Source organism: Arachis hypogaea, chromosome 13, assembly GCF_003086295.3.
Source record: "Arachis hypogaea cultivar Tifrunner chromosome 13, arahy.Tifrunner.gnm2.J5K5, whole genome shotgun sequence".
NCBI lineage: Eukaryota > Viridiplantae > Streptophyta > Magnoliopsida > Fabales > Fabaceae > Arachis > Arachis hypogaea.
The window spans coordinates 84,116,733-84,133,865 of NC_092048.1; the positions used below are offsets into that span (position 1 = coordinate 84,116,733).

At 40.7% G+C, this 17,133-nt stretch overlaps 1 non-coding gene across 1 annotated transcript; it reads right to left on the minus strand.

The window, feature by feature from the left end:
- Positions 1–16,818: 16,818 nt before the first annotated feature.
- LOC112738960 (small nucleolar RNA R71) lies at positions 16,819–16,926 on the minus strand. Its single transcript, XR_003169906.1, has one exon. It is a non-coding gene; the product is annotated as a small nucleolar RNA R71 (small nucleolar RNA).
- Between the last annotated feature and the right edge of the window lie 207 nt (positions 16,927–17,133).

Sequence of the window (17,133 nt, forward strand, 5' to 3'; positions counted from 1 at the left end):
ACGCCTAAATGAAGAATAGTGAATGGCGTGCCACGCCTTCGATACCAAGTGGCATGCCCTATGTAATTGGCCTCCTTCATCCTCTCTGGAATCTTATACCAGCGTGCCACGCCTAGAGGCTGGCGTGCCACGCCCATGATCTTGTCTTGGTTCTAGTAGTTGGCGTGCCACGTCTCAGTCTTCAAGTGGCACACCATGGTGAAATGCTAAGGTTGGCGTGCCACGCCTTCGATACCAAGTGGCACGCCCAGTCCTTGCTTTTGATCCTTTGTGCATTGGCGTGCCACGCCTGGTTGCTCAAGTGGCACGTCCAGTCTTCAATTGCCTTCAACCCCTTCTCTGGATTGTTGTACCAGCGTGCCACGCCATGCTGCTCAAGTGGCACGCCCATGGATTTGTGAACTCTTCAAGCTTGGCGTGCCACGCCTGGGTTCTCAAGTGGCACGCCCAAGTGACTTCTTGGGGCTGGCGTGCCACGCCTTCGTCACCAAGTGGCATGCTATAGTGAAGGTTCTTCTTGGAATAGTGAGTTGGCGTGCCATGCCCCTTTGCTCAAGTTGCAAGCCCATAGTAGTTGATGGGTCAGGCGTGCTACGCTCATCTTGGCGTGCCACGCCCCTTTTGTGTCCTCCATTGTAGCTCTCTGGAATTTTGTATTAGCGTGCCACGCCTAGTCTCTGGCGTGCCACGCCCACATGCATGCTTGAACTTCTTTTCTGGACTTTAGTACTGGCGTGCCACGCCAGTGCATTTTTGTGGCGTTTGCTTCAAGTGGCACGCCAGTTTTACACGCCCAGCTTCTTGTTTGTCTTCCACCCAATTTTTGTTGCTTTTCTCACCTGAAATTCAGCACAACTCATCTCAAAGTAGTGTACCATAATATTCATCAAATAATGCATGAATTTTATTGATCAAATGGGATTTATGCTCTTTTATGGTCTTCTTTATGCAAGAAAGAAGGGTAGATGATGCAAGTCATCACTCGCGAGAGCCGGAAACAAGGGATTGAGCTTCGAACCCCTCACCGGAAGTGTTTGCACTCTATTCGCTCGGTGTATAGGGTTGACCACTCAATCCTCCCCTACTTCAAGCTCTTCCAAAATTTTTTCTTCCTCTAATCACTCAACAATTGTTCTATGTATGCATACATATATCATGAGGTCTTTCCTTAGGTTGTAATGGGGTTAGGGTTAAGGTAGGGTTATATATTTGGCTAAGTGGGCTAAAAATTGAATCCTTTGATTAACTTAAGCTCCACTCCTATCCTATATAACATCCTATACAATTATGTACTAACCTAACTACCCATTCCTCACTCTTTCACATACTCATGCATTTACTTTTGATCATTATACATATGCATTGATTTGTCTTTAAGCCTTACTTTGGGGCATTTTGTCCCCCCTTTTTTTTCTTTTCTTTTCTTGCTTTGTTTGTTTGTTTCTTCTCTTTTTTTTTTCTTTCATTATGCCTTTATCTTCTCTTTTTGTTTTGTCATTTCTTTCGTTTTCTCCCTTTTTTTCTTATCAACGCATATGGTCTACTGATACGCAAAAACTGTCTCTCGACAAATTTCCTTCCGGCAAGTGCACCGGATTGTCGTCAAGTAAAAACTCACTATAGAGTGAGGTTGAATCCCACAGAGATTGGTAGATCGAGCAATTATAACTGAAGAATGGTGGTAGTTGAGCGAAATCAGAATTTAATTGGAATTACAGAAAGTAAAATCGGTGGGAAACTTAAATTGCAGAAAATTTAAGGAATAGAGAATTAAATTGCAGGGAATTAAAGTGCAGAAGCTTAAATTGCAAGAAAGTAAATGGGAATGGGGATTTAGCATGAAATTAAAGAAGCAGAATATAAAAGAATGGGTAGATCAAAGAATGGGGAATTCATTGGGTTCAGGAGATGTATAATTCTCTGGATCAAATTCATTTTCATCTCGTCCACAATCAACGCATTCATTGTTTTCTTTGGCAATCTTAAGTGATTGGATCCCAATTCCTTGGCTCACCAATCTCTCTAAGCATGAACAATTGCCCAATTCCTTGATTTAAGTGCTCATGGGAAGAGATGAAGTTTGGTCACTGATTATAACCACACAAATTCATAGATCAAAGTATTGGTAGGATTACATGTCACTATATCCATCCAAATCCCAACCTAATCAAATGTGAGAAAGCAATTGTAGCATGATCTTCTCATAGCTCTCCCAAGGTTCTGAGGAGATCCAATTATGAATAGTTTCTATTCCAAGATAACTATCCAATTAGATTAAGAACGAACGCTTTCTAGTAGAATCAAGAGAAAAGAAAGAAGAAGAAGAATGAAAACTAGAATTGATCTATTGAATCTACACAGAGCTCCCTAACCCAATGAAAGGAGTTTAGTTGTTCATAGCTCTCAAATTGCAAAATGGAATTGACAGATACATTCTGAAAATCAAAGTGTAGTAAGTAAGAAAAACTCTCCAAAAAAATATCTCCCCCCTCCGAGGTCCCCGTCTAACTTAAATTCTAAGCTATTTATACACTTTCTTCCATTGATCTTCAAGCCTCGAATTGGACTTTTGGCCTTGATGGAATTGGGTTAAAGATGGCTCTAATTGGTTGTTCTTTTGTGTCGAGAAGAGATCTGTTCAAAATTTGGAACTCTGATGCTTCACGTTTGAGTCAATGTTTGAGGGCCAACGTTGACTAAAATGCCACTTTGAATCAGACTAGCAAAAACCAGAAAGCTTGCTGTCATTGGCGTTTGACTCAACGTTGGAGGGCCAATGTTAGCTGATCCGCACGTACGCATACCATGAGCTTCCACGCAAAAGGCCAAAAATGCTCATCCACGCGTACACGTACTGTGCGCGTGCGCGTGGATGCAAAATTTTCATTTTCCAGATTTAAAACAAGGTAGGGGACGTTGGAGGTAGCGTTGGACCTCCAACGTTCCCTCCAATGTTGGCATTTTGGCGCGTACGCGTACTGTGTGCTTAGGCGCCTGATAAACCACTATTTTATGGTTTATATTGTGTTTAATTGTGTGGTTTTGTCATGATCCTTGCCTACTTATTCATCAATTTAGCATGCATTTAGATTTCCTTCCTAAATTCAGTACATGCTTGAAAATTGCTTCCTAGAGACTTTAATTATTCACTTTTAATTCTCCTTTATTCCATTCGATGCCGTGATCTGTGTGTCAAGTGTTTCAGGCCCCATAGGGCATGAATGAGATGGAGATTGGAAAGGAAGCTAGCAAAAATGGAAGGAACACAAGAAATTGAGGAGATAACCAGCGAGAAGTGACGCGGTCGCATGGCTCACGCGACCGCGCGAAGGAGCGCAAATCGCAGTGACGCGGCCGCAGGGCTTGCGCGGCCGTGCGGATTGGAAAGCACAGGCGACATGGTAGTGTAGACGACGCGAACGCGTGGAGAGGAAAAAGCGCAAGCGACGCGATCGCGTGACATGTGCGATCTGCATAATCTGCAGAATCCACTGGGGGCAATTTTGGACCTTATTCCGGCCCAGTTTTCGGCCCGGAACAGCAGACTAGAGTCAGAGAATATGCAGAAACAACGGATTCATTCATTCAGTAGTTTTAGATCTAGTTTTTCACTCTCTTAGGTTTTTCTCTCTAGTTTTAGGATTTTAATTTTCAATTGATCTTAGCATTGGAACATTGAGAAGAGTTATTTCCTCATCAAGACACTATCATTCTAGTTTGTTCTCTTAACTTGGTTTTAATCTTCCATGTTCTTTGTTATGTTCAATTTTGTCATTCAGATACTTTTATGATTATTTAATGCAAGGATTATTTCTTTTTAATTCAATTTCAATATCAATAATCATGTCTTCTTTTAATTTCCTTTCATGTGCCATGGATTCTTTATTTACAATGCGTGAGTAATTCCCATATTTGATGGGAGTCGATTAAAAGGAACTCTTGAGTTGGAAGGATTGAAAGAAAATTTGTAATTGGGTTAAATGTTGGATTGCTATCTTGTCACCGACGCCAATCCCTTTGAACTAAGTGGGTTGCAACTTGTGAACAGATCTGGCATTCCCACTTGTTTGACTTTCCTTTATCTAGTAAAGGATAACCAAACAGAACAACCATTAATTATAAATTAATCTTACAATCACACCATCAATGATAGAGATTCCAACCAATCAATTCCCAGTCAAGGCTTTTATTTATATTATTTAAATTCCTCAATTTAATTCCCAATTTACCTAGCTCAACTTCTTGGAACATCTGATTAATAAAACAGCACACTTTTCTGCAACTCGTTGGGAGACGACCTGGGACTTAAAACTCCCAGTAATTTTAATTTAAACTCTCTGTGACATATTTCTAAATTGATAGGCAAATTTTCGGTGAGTTAAGAACTATACTCGCAACGTAACCATTTTAATAAATTTTTAATTCACCAGCTTCTGCTTCCCATCAATTTTTGGCGCCGTTGCCGGGGAGTTGCAATAGAGTGCTAATTTTATTAATTAGAATTTATTTATTTGCATTTTATTTAATTTTGCTACTATGAGCTGCATGTTTCTTCTGTCAAATGACACGTTCACTTCCTGATCCACGCTTGCTAATATTCGATCCTGAAATTGAAAGGACAATTTCACGAATAAAGCGAGAACAGCGTAGGTTAGTGATGAGCGGATATTTTATACGCTTTTTGAGGTTAATTTCATATAATTTTTAGTATGTTTTAGTTAGTTTTTAGTTTATTTTCATTAGTTTTTAGGAAAAATTCATATTTCTGGACTTTACTATGAGTTGTGTGTTTTTCTGTAATTTCAGGTATTTTTCTGGCTGAAATTGAGGGAGCTGAGCAAAAATCTGATTCAGGCTGAAAAAGGACTGCTGATGCTGTTGGATTCTGACCTCTCTGCACTCAAAGTGGATTTTCTGGAGCTACAGAACTCGAAATGGCGCGCTTCCAATTGCGTTGGAAAGTAGACATCCAAGGCTTTCCAGCAATATATAATAGTCCATACTTTTCTCAAGGATAGACGACGTAAACTGGCGTTCAACGCCAGTTCTCTGCCCAATTCTGGCGTCCAGCGCCAGAAAAGGATTAAAAGTTGGAGTTCAACGCCAGAAATGGATCCAAACCTGGCGTTGAATGCCCAAAACAGCCTTATACACGTGAAATGTTTAAATCTCAGCCCCAGCACACACCAAGTGGGCCCCAGAAGTGGATCGCTGCACCATCTGTCATAGTCTACTCACTTTTTGTAAACCTAGGCTACTAGTTTAGTATTTAAACAACTTTTAGAGACTTATTTTGTATCTCATGACATTTCAGATTTAAAACTTTGTACTCTTTGACGGCATCAGTCTCTAAACTCCATTGTTGGGGGTGAGGAGCTCTGCTGTGTCTCAATGAATTAATGCAAGTATTTCTGTTTTCTATTCAAACATGCGTGTTCCTATCTAAGATATCCATTCACGCCTAACTATGGAGAAGGTGATGATCAGTGACATTCATCACCTTCCTCAATCCATGAACGTGTGTCTGACAACCACCTCCGTTCTACATCAGATTGAATGAATATCTCTTAGATTCCTTAATCAGAATCTCCGTGGTATAAGCTAGATTGATGGCGGCATTCATGAGAATCCGGAAAGTCTAAACCTTGTCTGTGGTATTCTGAGTAGGATTCAGGGATTGAATGACTGTGACGAGCTTCAAACTCGCGAGTGCTGGGCGTAGTGACAGACGCAAAAGGAGGGTGAATCCTATTCCAGCATGATCGGGAACCTCAGATGATTAGCCGTGCTGTGACAGAGCATTTGGACCATTTTCACAAGAGGAGGGGATGTAACCATTGACAACGGTGATGCCCCAACACACAGCTTGCCATAGAAGGACGTGCGTGCGTGAATCAGAGAACAGAGAAAAGCAGAGATTCAGAAGACAAAGCATCTCCAAAACTCCAACATATTCTCCTTTACTGCATAACAAGTAACTTTTAACCCATGCTCTCTTGTTCATTCGCAATTCAACTGATAAATATAATTAACTTCCTGACTAAGAATTGCAAGGTAACCATAGATTGCTTCAAACCAACAATCTCCGTGGGATTCGACCCTTACTCACGTAAGGTATAACTTGGACGACCCAGTGCACTTGCTGGTTAGTGGTACGAGTTGTGAAAAGTGTGATTCACAATTCGTGCACCAAGTTTTTGGCGCCGTTGCCGGGGATTGTTCGTGTTTGGACAACTGACGGCTTATTTTGTTACTTAGATTAGGAAAAATTTCTCTTTTTAGTTTAGAGTCTCTTATTGTTGTCGTGTTAGAATTTTAGAATCCTTATTTTCCTTTTCTTAAAATCTTTTTCAAAAGAAAAAAATAATTTTTATATTAAATCTTGTGCCAAACTTTAAGTTTGGTGTTTTCTTATTGATTTTTCTGTGTTTTTCGAAAATTTTAGTTTGGGTTTCTAAAAATTTTAAGTTTGGTGTTCTTCCTTCATGTGCTTGTGTTCTTGTGAGTCTTCAAAGTGTTCTTGAGTTTTCCTTGTGTCGTGATCTTAAAATTTTAAGTTTGGTGTTCCTTGGTGTTTTCCCTCCAAAATTTTCGAAAATAAGGAGCATTAGATCTAAAAATTTTAAGTCTTGTGCTATTTTATTGTTTTTCTCTTTCCTCACTAAATTCAAAAATATCTTTTCTCTCTAATTTTAAAACAAATTTTCGAAAATCATTTTTTAAAAAAAACATTTCAGATTTTTTTTAATTTAAAATCTTTTCCAAATCATATCTTTTTCAAAACTTCCTTACCACTTTCTCTCCTCTCATTTTTTCGAAAATCTTCACCTATTTTTATTTATTTTATTTTAAATTATTTTATTTTCTAAATAAATAAATAAATAAATAAATAAATAAAAATAAAAATATTTTTTTCATCATCTCCCTTTCTCCATCATGGATCTAAGTGGAAATGAATAGTCCAGGAGGACTCTGGGGTCATATGCTAACCCCTCTACTACTTCATATGGGAGTAGTATCTGCATACCCTCTATTGGAGTCAGTAGCTTTGAGTTGAATCCTCAGCTCATTATCATGGTGCAGCAAAATTGCCAGTATTCTGGTCTTCCACAGGAAGAACCTACAGAGTTTCTGGCACAGTTTTTACAAATTGCTGACACAGTACATGATAAGAAAATAGATCAGGATGTCTACAGACTATTACGGTTCCCATTTGCTGTGAAAGATCAAGCTAAGAGGTGGTTAAATAACCAACCTAAGGCCAGCATAAGGACATGGAAACAGCTGACAGAAAAATTTCTGAATCAATATTTTTCCCCAAAACGGATGACACAGCTAAGGCTGGACATCCAAGGCTTTAAACAAGGAGATAATGAATCTCTTTATGATGCCTGGGAGAGATACAGAGAGATGCTCCGAAAAGGTCCCTCTGAAATGTTTTCAGAGTGGGTTCAGTTAGACATCTTCTATTATGGGCTTGCAGAAAGAGCTTAGATGTCTCTAGATTACTCAGCTGGTGGATCTATCCACATGAGAAAGACAATTGAAGAGGCTCAAGAGCTCATTGATACAGTTGCCAGGAATCAGCATCTGTACCTAAGCAGTGACCCTTCCATGAAAGAAGAGGTTAAAATAGTAACTGCTGAACTCAGTCCTGTGAAACAACCTGCTGAATTCAATCAGCAATTGGATTTTCTAACAAAGCAATTAGCTGAATTCAAGGATAAACTACAAGAGACAAGGATGGCTAATATAATTGTGGAAGAACAATTGAAGCAAACCAAGCAGCAGCTGTCAAGACAAATAACAGAAGAATGCAAGCAGTTCAATTAAGAAGTGGGAAAACATAACATACCCCACTTCAAGGCAGCAAAGAGCTAAGGAATGAGCAAACCACCCAAAATTCACCTGAGGACAGTAAGAGCCCAGGGAAAAGTAATTCTGGCGTTAAAACGCCAGAAATTTGGTGGAAGGCTGGCGCTGAACGCCCAGACCCTGCCCAAGACTGGCGTTCAACGCCAGTAACAAGCAAGGACTGGCGTTCAACGGCAGAAACAAGCAAGGATCTGGCATTGAACGCCCAAAATGGGCAAGATCTGGCGCTGAACCTACAGCAACTAATGTTGAAGAATATAAAGCCAAGATACCTTATCCTCAAAAACTCCGGAAAGAGGAGCAGGATAAGCAATTTGCTTGCTTTGCGGATTATCTCAGGACTCTTGAAATAAAGATTCCATTTGCAGAAGCACTTGAGCAAATACCTTCTTATGCCAAGTTCATGAAAGAGATCTTGAGTCATCAAAAGGATTGGAGAGAAACAGAAAGAGTTCTCCTCACTGAAGAATGCAGTGCAGTTATTCTGAAAAGCTTTCCTGAGAAGCTTAAAGACCCTGGGAGTTTTCTGATACCATGCATATTAGAAGGTCAATGCACCAAGAGAGCTTTATGCGATCTTGGGGCAAGCATCAACCTAATACCTGCATCCACTATCAGAAAGCTTGGCTTAACTGAAGAAGTTAAACCAACCCGGATATGTCTCCAACTTGCTGATGGCTCCACTAAATACCCATCAGGCGTGATTGAAGACATGATTGTCAGAGTTGGGCCATTCGCCTTTCCCACTGACTTTGTTGTGCTGGAAATGGAGGAGCATAAGAGTGCTACTCTAATTCTAGGAAGACCCTTCCTAGCAACTGGACGATCCCTCATTGACGTCCAACAGGGGGAAATAACCCTGAGAGTCAATGATGATGAGTTTAAGTTGAACGCTGTCAAAGCCATGCAGCATCCTGACACATCAAAAGACTGCATGAAAGTTGATCTTATTGACTCTTTGGTAGAAGAGATCAACATGGCTGAGAGTCTCGAATCAGAGTTGGAAAACATCTTTAAAGATGTTCAGCCTGATTTAGAGGATTCAGACGACATGAAAGAGCCTCTGAAAATTCTTCTGGAAGAAGAAAAACCTCCTAAACCCGAGCTCAAGCCATTACCACCATCCTTGAAATATGCATTTCTGGGAGAAGGTGACACTTTTCCAGTGATCATAAGCTCTGGCTTAAATTCACAGGAAGAGGAAGCACTTATTCAAGTGCTAAGGACACACAAGACAACTCTTGGGTGGTCCATAGGTGACCTTAAGGGCATAAGCCCAGCTAGATGCATGCACAAAATCTTATTGGAGGATAATGCTAAACCAGTGGTTCAACCACAGAGGCGGCTAAATCCAGCCATGAAAGAAGTGGTGCAGAAAGAGGTCACCAAACTACTAGAGGCTGGGATTATTTATCCTATTTCTGATAGCCCCTGGGTGAGCCCTGTCCAAGTCGTCCCAAAAAAGGGAGGCATGACAGTGATTCATAATGAAAAAAATGAACTGGTTCCTACAAGAACAGTTACAGGGTGGCGCATGTGTATTGACTACAGAAGACTCAATACAGCCACCAGAAAGGATCATTTTCCTTTACCATTCATAGACCAGATGCTAGAAAGACTAGCAGGTCATGATTATTACTGCTTCTTGGACGGCTATTCAGGCTATAACCAGATTGTAGTAGATCCTCAGGATCAAGAGAAAACAGCATTCACATGTCCATCTGGAGTGTCTGCTTATAGAAGGATGCCATTTGGGCTGTTTAATGCGCCTGCAACTTTCCAGAGATGTATGCTCTCTATTTTCTCTGATATGGTGGAAAAATTTCTGGAAGTTTTCATGGATGACTTCTCAGTATATGGAGACTCATTCAGCTCCTGTCTTGATCACCTAAAACTTGTTCTGAAAAGATGCCAAGAGACCAACCTAGTTTTAAACTGGGAAAAATGTCACTTCATGGTGACTGAAGGGATTGTTCTTGGGCATAAAATCTCAAACAAGGGAATAGAGGTGGATCAAGCAAAAATAGAGGTAATTGAAAAATTACCACCACCTGACAATGTTAAGGCAATCAGAAGCTTTCTAGGGCATGCAGGATTCTATAGGAGGTTTATAAAGGATTTTTCAAAAATCGCAAAACCTCTAAGCAATCTGCTAGCTGCTGACACACCATTTGTGTTTGACACAGAGTGCCTGCAGGCGTTTGAAACGCTGAAAGCTAAGCTGGTCACAGCACCAGTCATTTCTGCACCAGACTGGACATTACCATTTGAGCTAATGTGTGATGCCAGTGATCACGCCATTGGTGCAGTGTTGGGACAGAGGCATGACAAGCTTCTGCACGTCATTTATTATGCTAGTCGCGTTCTATATGATGCCCAGAAAAATTACACAACCACAGAAAAAGAATTACTTGCAGTGGTTTACGCCATTGACAAGTTCAGATCATACTTAGTAGGATCAAAAGTGATTGTGTATACTGATCATGCTGCTCTTAAATATCTACTCACAAAGCAAGATTCAAAACCTAGGCTCATCAGATGGGTGTTGCTTCTGCAAGAGTTTGATATAGAAATAAGAGACAGAAAAGGGACAGAGAACCAAGTTGCCGATCATCTATCCCGGATAGAGCCAGTAGAAGGGACGCCCCTCCCCTCTCTTGAGATCTCTGAGACTTTTCCGGATGAGCATTTATTTGCCATTCAGGAAACAGCATGGTTTGCCGATATTGCAAACTATAAAGCTGCAAGGTTCATACCCAAGGAGTACAACAGGATACAAAAGAAGAAATTAATTACTGATGCAAAGGACTACTTGTGGGATGAACCTTATCTCTTTAAGAGATGCGCAGACGAAATAATCCGTAGGTGTGTGCCTAGAGAAGAAGCACAGAGGATCTTGTGGCATTGCCATGGATCTCAATATGGAGGCCATTTCGGAGGTGAGCGAACAGCCACCAAGGTCCTCCAATGTGGCTTCTATTGGCCCACACTCTATAAAGATTCCTGAGAGTTTGTACGTAACTATGACAGTTGCCAAAGAGCTGGTAATTTGCCTCATGGTTACGCCATGCCTCAACAAGGAATCTTGGAAATTGAGTTGTTTGACGTATGGGGAATTGACTTCATGGGACCTTTCCCACCATCATACTCAAACACTTATATTCTGGTGGTAGTTGACTATGTATCAAAATGGGTTGAGGCCATTTCCACACCCACCAATGATACTAAAACAGTGCTGAAGTTCCTCCAGAAACATATCTTTAGCAGGTTTGGTGTCCCTAGAGTACTAATCAGTGATGGGGGCACTCACTTCTGCAATAAACAGCTTTACTCTGCCATGGTTCGGTATGGAATTCTACATAAGGTGGCTACTCCATATCATCCACAAACTAATGGGCAAGCTGAAGTCTCTAACAGAGAATTAAAGAGAATCCTAGAACGGACAGTAAGTACCCGTAGAAAGGATTGGGCACGGAGCTTGGATGATGCTCTGTGGGCTTACAGAACAGCATTCAAGACCCCTATAGGGACCTCTCTATACCAACTTGTGTATGGTAAGACATGTCATCTGCCCGTAGAACTGGAACATAAAGCCTATTGGGCAACCAGATTCCTAAACTTTGATGCCAAATTAGCAGGAGAAAAAAGATTGCTCCAGCTAAATGAGCTAGAGGAGTTTAGATTCACAGTTTTTGAAAATGCCAAGCTTTATAAAGAGAAATAAAAAAAGTGGCATGACAGAAAACTGTCATCTAGAATCTTTGAGCCAGGACAGAAGGTTCTGCTGTTCAACTCTAGACTCAGGCTATTCCCCGGGAAATTGAAATCCCGGTGGAGGGGACCATACGTGATTACAAGTGTATCACCATATGGTTATGTGGAGCTTCAAGATATTGATTCTGATAAGAGGTTCATTGTCAATGGACAGAGAATCAAGCACTATCCTGAAGGCAACGTTGAGCAAGAGTGCTCAAGGCTGAAGCTAGACTAAAAGCTCAGCAAGGTCCAGCTAAAGACAATAAAGAAGCGCTTGCTGGGAGGCAACCCAGCCATGGGGCATCAATCCTCCAAGAATTTTGCCCTATTTCTATTTTTATTTTTATTTGTTTATATAGAGTTCATTGATAACAAGGTAAAGAATCAATTGCATAAGTTCACAGGGTTACAGAAGGAATCTGCACGCAAAACAGAGAAAAAGAGCTCACTGGCAAGAAAATGCCAGTAAGAGCCTATTTTGGGCGTTCAGCGCCCAAAAGGGGCAGCCAGTCGGCGCTGAACGCCAGTAAGGATAGCAACCTGGCGTTCAACGCCAGAAAAGGGCAACAATTGGGCGTTGAACGCCCAGGAGATCAGCATTTGGGCGTTGAACGCCCAAAACAGGCAGTGTTTGGGCGTTCAAACGCCAGGATGATGGGGAGGAGGCAAAATTCATTTTTCTTCATATTTTTCATTCAAATCTTGATTTGAATACTTCAACTCATGATTTCTTGCAGAAACATGTTAAGAACCCTGATTTTTAAAATCCCTAATTTCTAAAAACCCCACCTTAAAAATATCAAATACATCTTAATCCATAAGCGCAAACCCTCTTTGCAAATTCAATCCAACTCTTTTCAAATCCTTTTAAAAACAAATCTATCTTTTCAACTCATCAATATCTTTTTCAAAATCTCCAATTTATCCTTTTCAAAAAAAATTAATTAAAATCTAGATCTATCTTTTCAAAAATCTTCTCTTATCATATCTTCTATCTTATCTTTTCCAAATCAATCTTTTTTATCATATCTTTATCTCTTTTTTCGAAAACCCACCCTCCCTCCCTTTAAATTTGGGTTCGGCCTCCCTCCCCTTCCATCAACAATTGCACCTAGCTCTCCTTCTATCCGCGATCACTAAGATCATGGCTCCTAAAGGAAAACAACCCACTCCAAGAGGCAAGAAAGAGAGCGTTCCAAAACCACTTTGGAATCAAGGGAAGTTCTTATCTAAAGAACATTCAGACCATTATAACAAAATAATGGGTCTGAGATCAGTGATCCCGGAAGTTAGATTCGATCTGAAAGAAGATGAATATCCGGAGATCCAGGAGCGAATTCGAATCAGGAACTGGAAAGTCCTAGCTAATCCTGAAACGAAAGTAGGAAGGAATATGGTCCAGGAGTTCTATGCTAATATGTGGCAGACTGACAAGCAGAAACTATCTGGAACTGCTTTCTATGAATATCGGACCATGGTCAGAGGAAAGATTGTTCACACCATCCCTGACAAGATCAGAGATCCTAAAGCTACCTCAGCTGAAAGATGATCCAGACTCCTTCAACAGAAGAATGATGAGAATAGACAAGGGCCTGGATAAGATTCTAGAGGACATATGTATCCCTGGAGCCAGGTGGACCACCAACACAAAGGGTGTCCCAAATCAACTCAAGAGAGAGGATCTCAAACCAGTCGCCAGAGGATGGCTGGACTTCATTGGGCATTCTCTGTTGCCCATTAGCAACCGTTCTGAAGTCACAGTTAAAAGAGCAGTGATGATCCATTGCATCATGATGGGAAAAGAAGTGGAAGTTCATCAGCTGATCTCAGCTGAATTCTACAAAATTGCTAACAAAAATTCTAAAGAGGCCAGGTTGGCTTATCCAAGCGTGATTTCTCTGCTCTGCAAGGACGCCGGGTAAGGATGGGAATAACTGAGTATATCTCAGTTGAGAAACCAATCACCAAAGCATCAATGGAAAAATAACAAGCCCAGGATGATCCCACCAAGAAGAAAACACAGGAATTTCTCCCAGAAATCCCTCAATCTGAATACTGAGAGTATCTTGAGACGTCTATCACCAAGATACGGGAAGCTATGGAGCAAATAATAAAAGAACAGAAGGAACACAGTCAAATGCTGACCTATATGTTTAAAGAACAAGAGGAGCAAGGGCGTGACTTAAGGGAATTAAAGTGCCAGAAGTTATCTCTTGAAGAATCAAGCACCCCACGGATCAGAGGAACACCCATTTCCCAGAACAAAGGTTGTTAAATTCCAATTTCTGCTTTAACTCTGTGATAGTGTCATTAGAGAAGTTCACCTTAGGAGTCATATAGTAGTAATTAGTATCTATTTTGATTTTATCTCCAATTAAGCCATAGTTTATTTTTCTCATCATCAACAAACATGAATAAAATAGTAGATCTTTTGAATAAGAGGCAATAAAATTTCGAGTTTTAATAAGAGAAATTCTAATTAGTTACATGTGGTGGCAATACTTTCTGTCTTCTGAATGAATGCTTGAACAGTGCATATGTCTTTTGAATTTGTTGTTTAAGACTGTTAGATATGTTGGCTCTTGAAAGAATGGTGAACATGAGACATGTTATTGATAATCTGAAAAATCACAAAAAAATGATTCTTGAAGCAAGAAAAAGCAGCAAAAAAAAAAAAAAGAAAAGCAGAAAAAGCCAATAGCCCTTAAAATCAAAAGGAAAGGGTAATAAAAAGTATCCCAAGGCTTTGAGCATCAGTGGATAGGAGGGCCTAAGGGAATAAAATCCTGGCCTAAGCGGCTAAATCAAGCTGTCCCTAACCATGTGCTTGTGGCGTGAAGGTGTCAAGTGAAAACTTGAGACTGAGCGGTTAAAGTCAAGGTCCAAAGTAGAAAGAAGAGTGTGCTCAAGAACTCTGGACACCTCTAATTGGGGACTTTAGCAAAGCTGAGTCACAATCCAAAGGGTTCACCCAATTATGTGTCTGTGGCATTTATGTATCCGGTGGTAATACTGGAAAACAAAGTGCTTAGGGCCACGGCCAAGACTCATGAAATAGCTGTGTTCAAGAATCATCATACTGAAATAGGAGAATCAATAACACTATCTGAATTCTAAGTTCCTATAGATGCCAATCACTCTGAGCTTCAATGGATAAAGTGAGATGCCAAAACTGTTCGGAAGCAAAAAGCTACTAGTCCCGCTCATCTAATTAGAATCTGAGGTTCACTCAAAACTCTGAGATATTATTGCTTTTCAACCTATTAGTCTTCTATTTTATTTGTCTAGTTGCTTGAGGACAAGCAACAGTTTAAGTTTGGTGTTGTGATGAGCGGATATTTTATACGCTTTTTGGGGTTAATTTCATATAATTTTTAGTATGTTTTAGTTAGTTTTTAGTTTATTTTCATTAGTTTTTAGGAAAAATTCATATTTCTGGACTTTACTATGAGTTGTGTGTTTTTCTGTAATTTCAGGTATTTTTCTGGCTGAAATTGAGGGAGCTGAGCAAAAATCTGATTCAGGCTGAAAAAGGACTGCTGATGCTGTTGGATTCTGACCTCCCTGCACTCAAAGTGGATTTTCTGGAGCTACAGAACTCGAAATGGCGCGCTTCCAATTGCGTTGGAAAGTAGACATCCAAGGCTTTCCAGCAATATATAATAGTCTATACTTTTCTCAAGGATAGACGACGTAAACTGGCGTTCAACGCCAGTTCTCTGCCCAATTCTGGCGTCCAGCGCCAGAAAAGGATTAAAAGTTGGAGTTCAACGCCAGAAATGGATCCAAACCTGGCGTTGAACACCCAAAATAGCCTTATGCACGTGAAATGTTTAAATCTCAGTCCCAGCACACACCAAGTGGGCCCCAGAAGTGGATCGCTGCACCATCTGTGATAGTCTACTCACTTTTTGTAAACCTAGGCTACTAGTTTAGTATTTAAACAACTTTTAGAGACTTATTTTGTATCTCATGACATTTCAGATTTAAAACTTTATACTCTTTGACGGCATGAGTCTCTAAACTCCGTTGTTGGGGGTGAGGAGCTCTGCTGTGTCTCAATGAATTAATGCAAGTATTTCTGTTTTCTATTCAAACATGCGTGTTCCTATCTAAGATATCCATTCGCGCCTAACTATGGAGAAGGTGATGATCAGTGACATTCATCACCTTCCTCAATCCATGAACGTGTGTCTGACAACCACCTCTGTTCTACATCAGATTGAATGAATATCTCTTAGATTCCTTAATCAGAATCTCTGTGGTATAAGCTAGATTGATGGCGGCATTCATGAGAATTCGGAAAGTCTAAACCTTGTCTGTGGTATTCCGAGTAGGATTCAGGGATTGAATGACTGTGAGGAGCTTCAAACTCACGAGTGCTGGGCGTAGTGACAGACGCAAAAGGAGGGTGAATCCTATTCCAGCATGATCGGGAACCTCAGATGATTAGCCGTACTGTGACAGAGCATTTGGACCATTTTCACAAGAGGAGGGGATGTAACCATTGACAACGGTGATGCCCCAACACACAGCTTGCCATAGAAGGACGTGCGTGCGTGAATCAGAGAACAGGGGAAAGCAGAGATTCAGAAGACAAAGCATCTCCAAAACTCCAACATATTCTCCATTACTGCATAACAAGTAACTTTTAACACATGCTCTCTTGTTCATTCGCAATTCAACTGATAAATATAATTAACTTCCTGACTAAGATTCGTGCACCAGTTAGCCTGCTCTGAAGACGTATCTGAAAGTGAATTTGAGGAAGAAACCAGCTCCCGTTCTACTGATTTGGTTGTTTTACGTGCAGAAAACATGGCAGCTAGAAGAGTTACCATTCAGGAGGAAGGAGCTCCTGATTTTACAATGCAACCATTTCAAGCGCATCATCCAGCGGTAGCTATGGATTTTGAAATAAAGACTGCACTGCTAAATTTGATGCCCAAGTTTCATGGCCTACCTGCTCAAGAGCCTATCAAGCACTTGAGAGATTTCCAAGCAGCCTGTTCTACTGTCAGGCGTGATGGCACTGATGAAACTTCAATTCTGCTGAAAGCTTTTCCGTTCTCTCTTGAGGGAAAAGCAAGAGAGTGGTACTACACTCAACCTTTAGCAAATGTATCCAACTGGGATACACTCAGAAAGGAGTTTCTGGAGAAATTCTTTCCATCTGAAGTTACTGATAAACTAAGGAAGGATATCTCTACAATTGTTCAGGATGACAATGAGACTCTCTTTGAATGCTGGGAGCGCTTCAATAATCTTCTGGAAGCATGCCCCCACCACATGATTGACAAGATCGTGCTACTCAGCTATGTCACACAAGGAATGAGGCCCCAGGATAAGACCACATTGGAAAGTGCCAGCAATGGGTCTATGAAGAAGTACAAGACCACTGATGAAGTTTGGCAATTGATCAGTGATTTAGCTGAATCTACTCGGAACCACAGACAGAAGAAAGGCCGTTCAAGGGCCATTGCAGAAGTATCTTCTGGCATA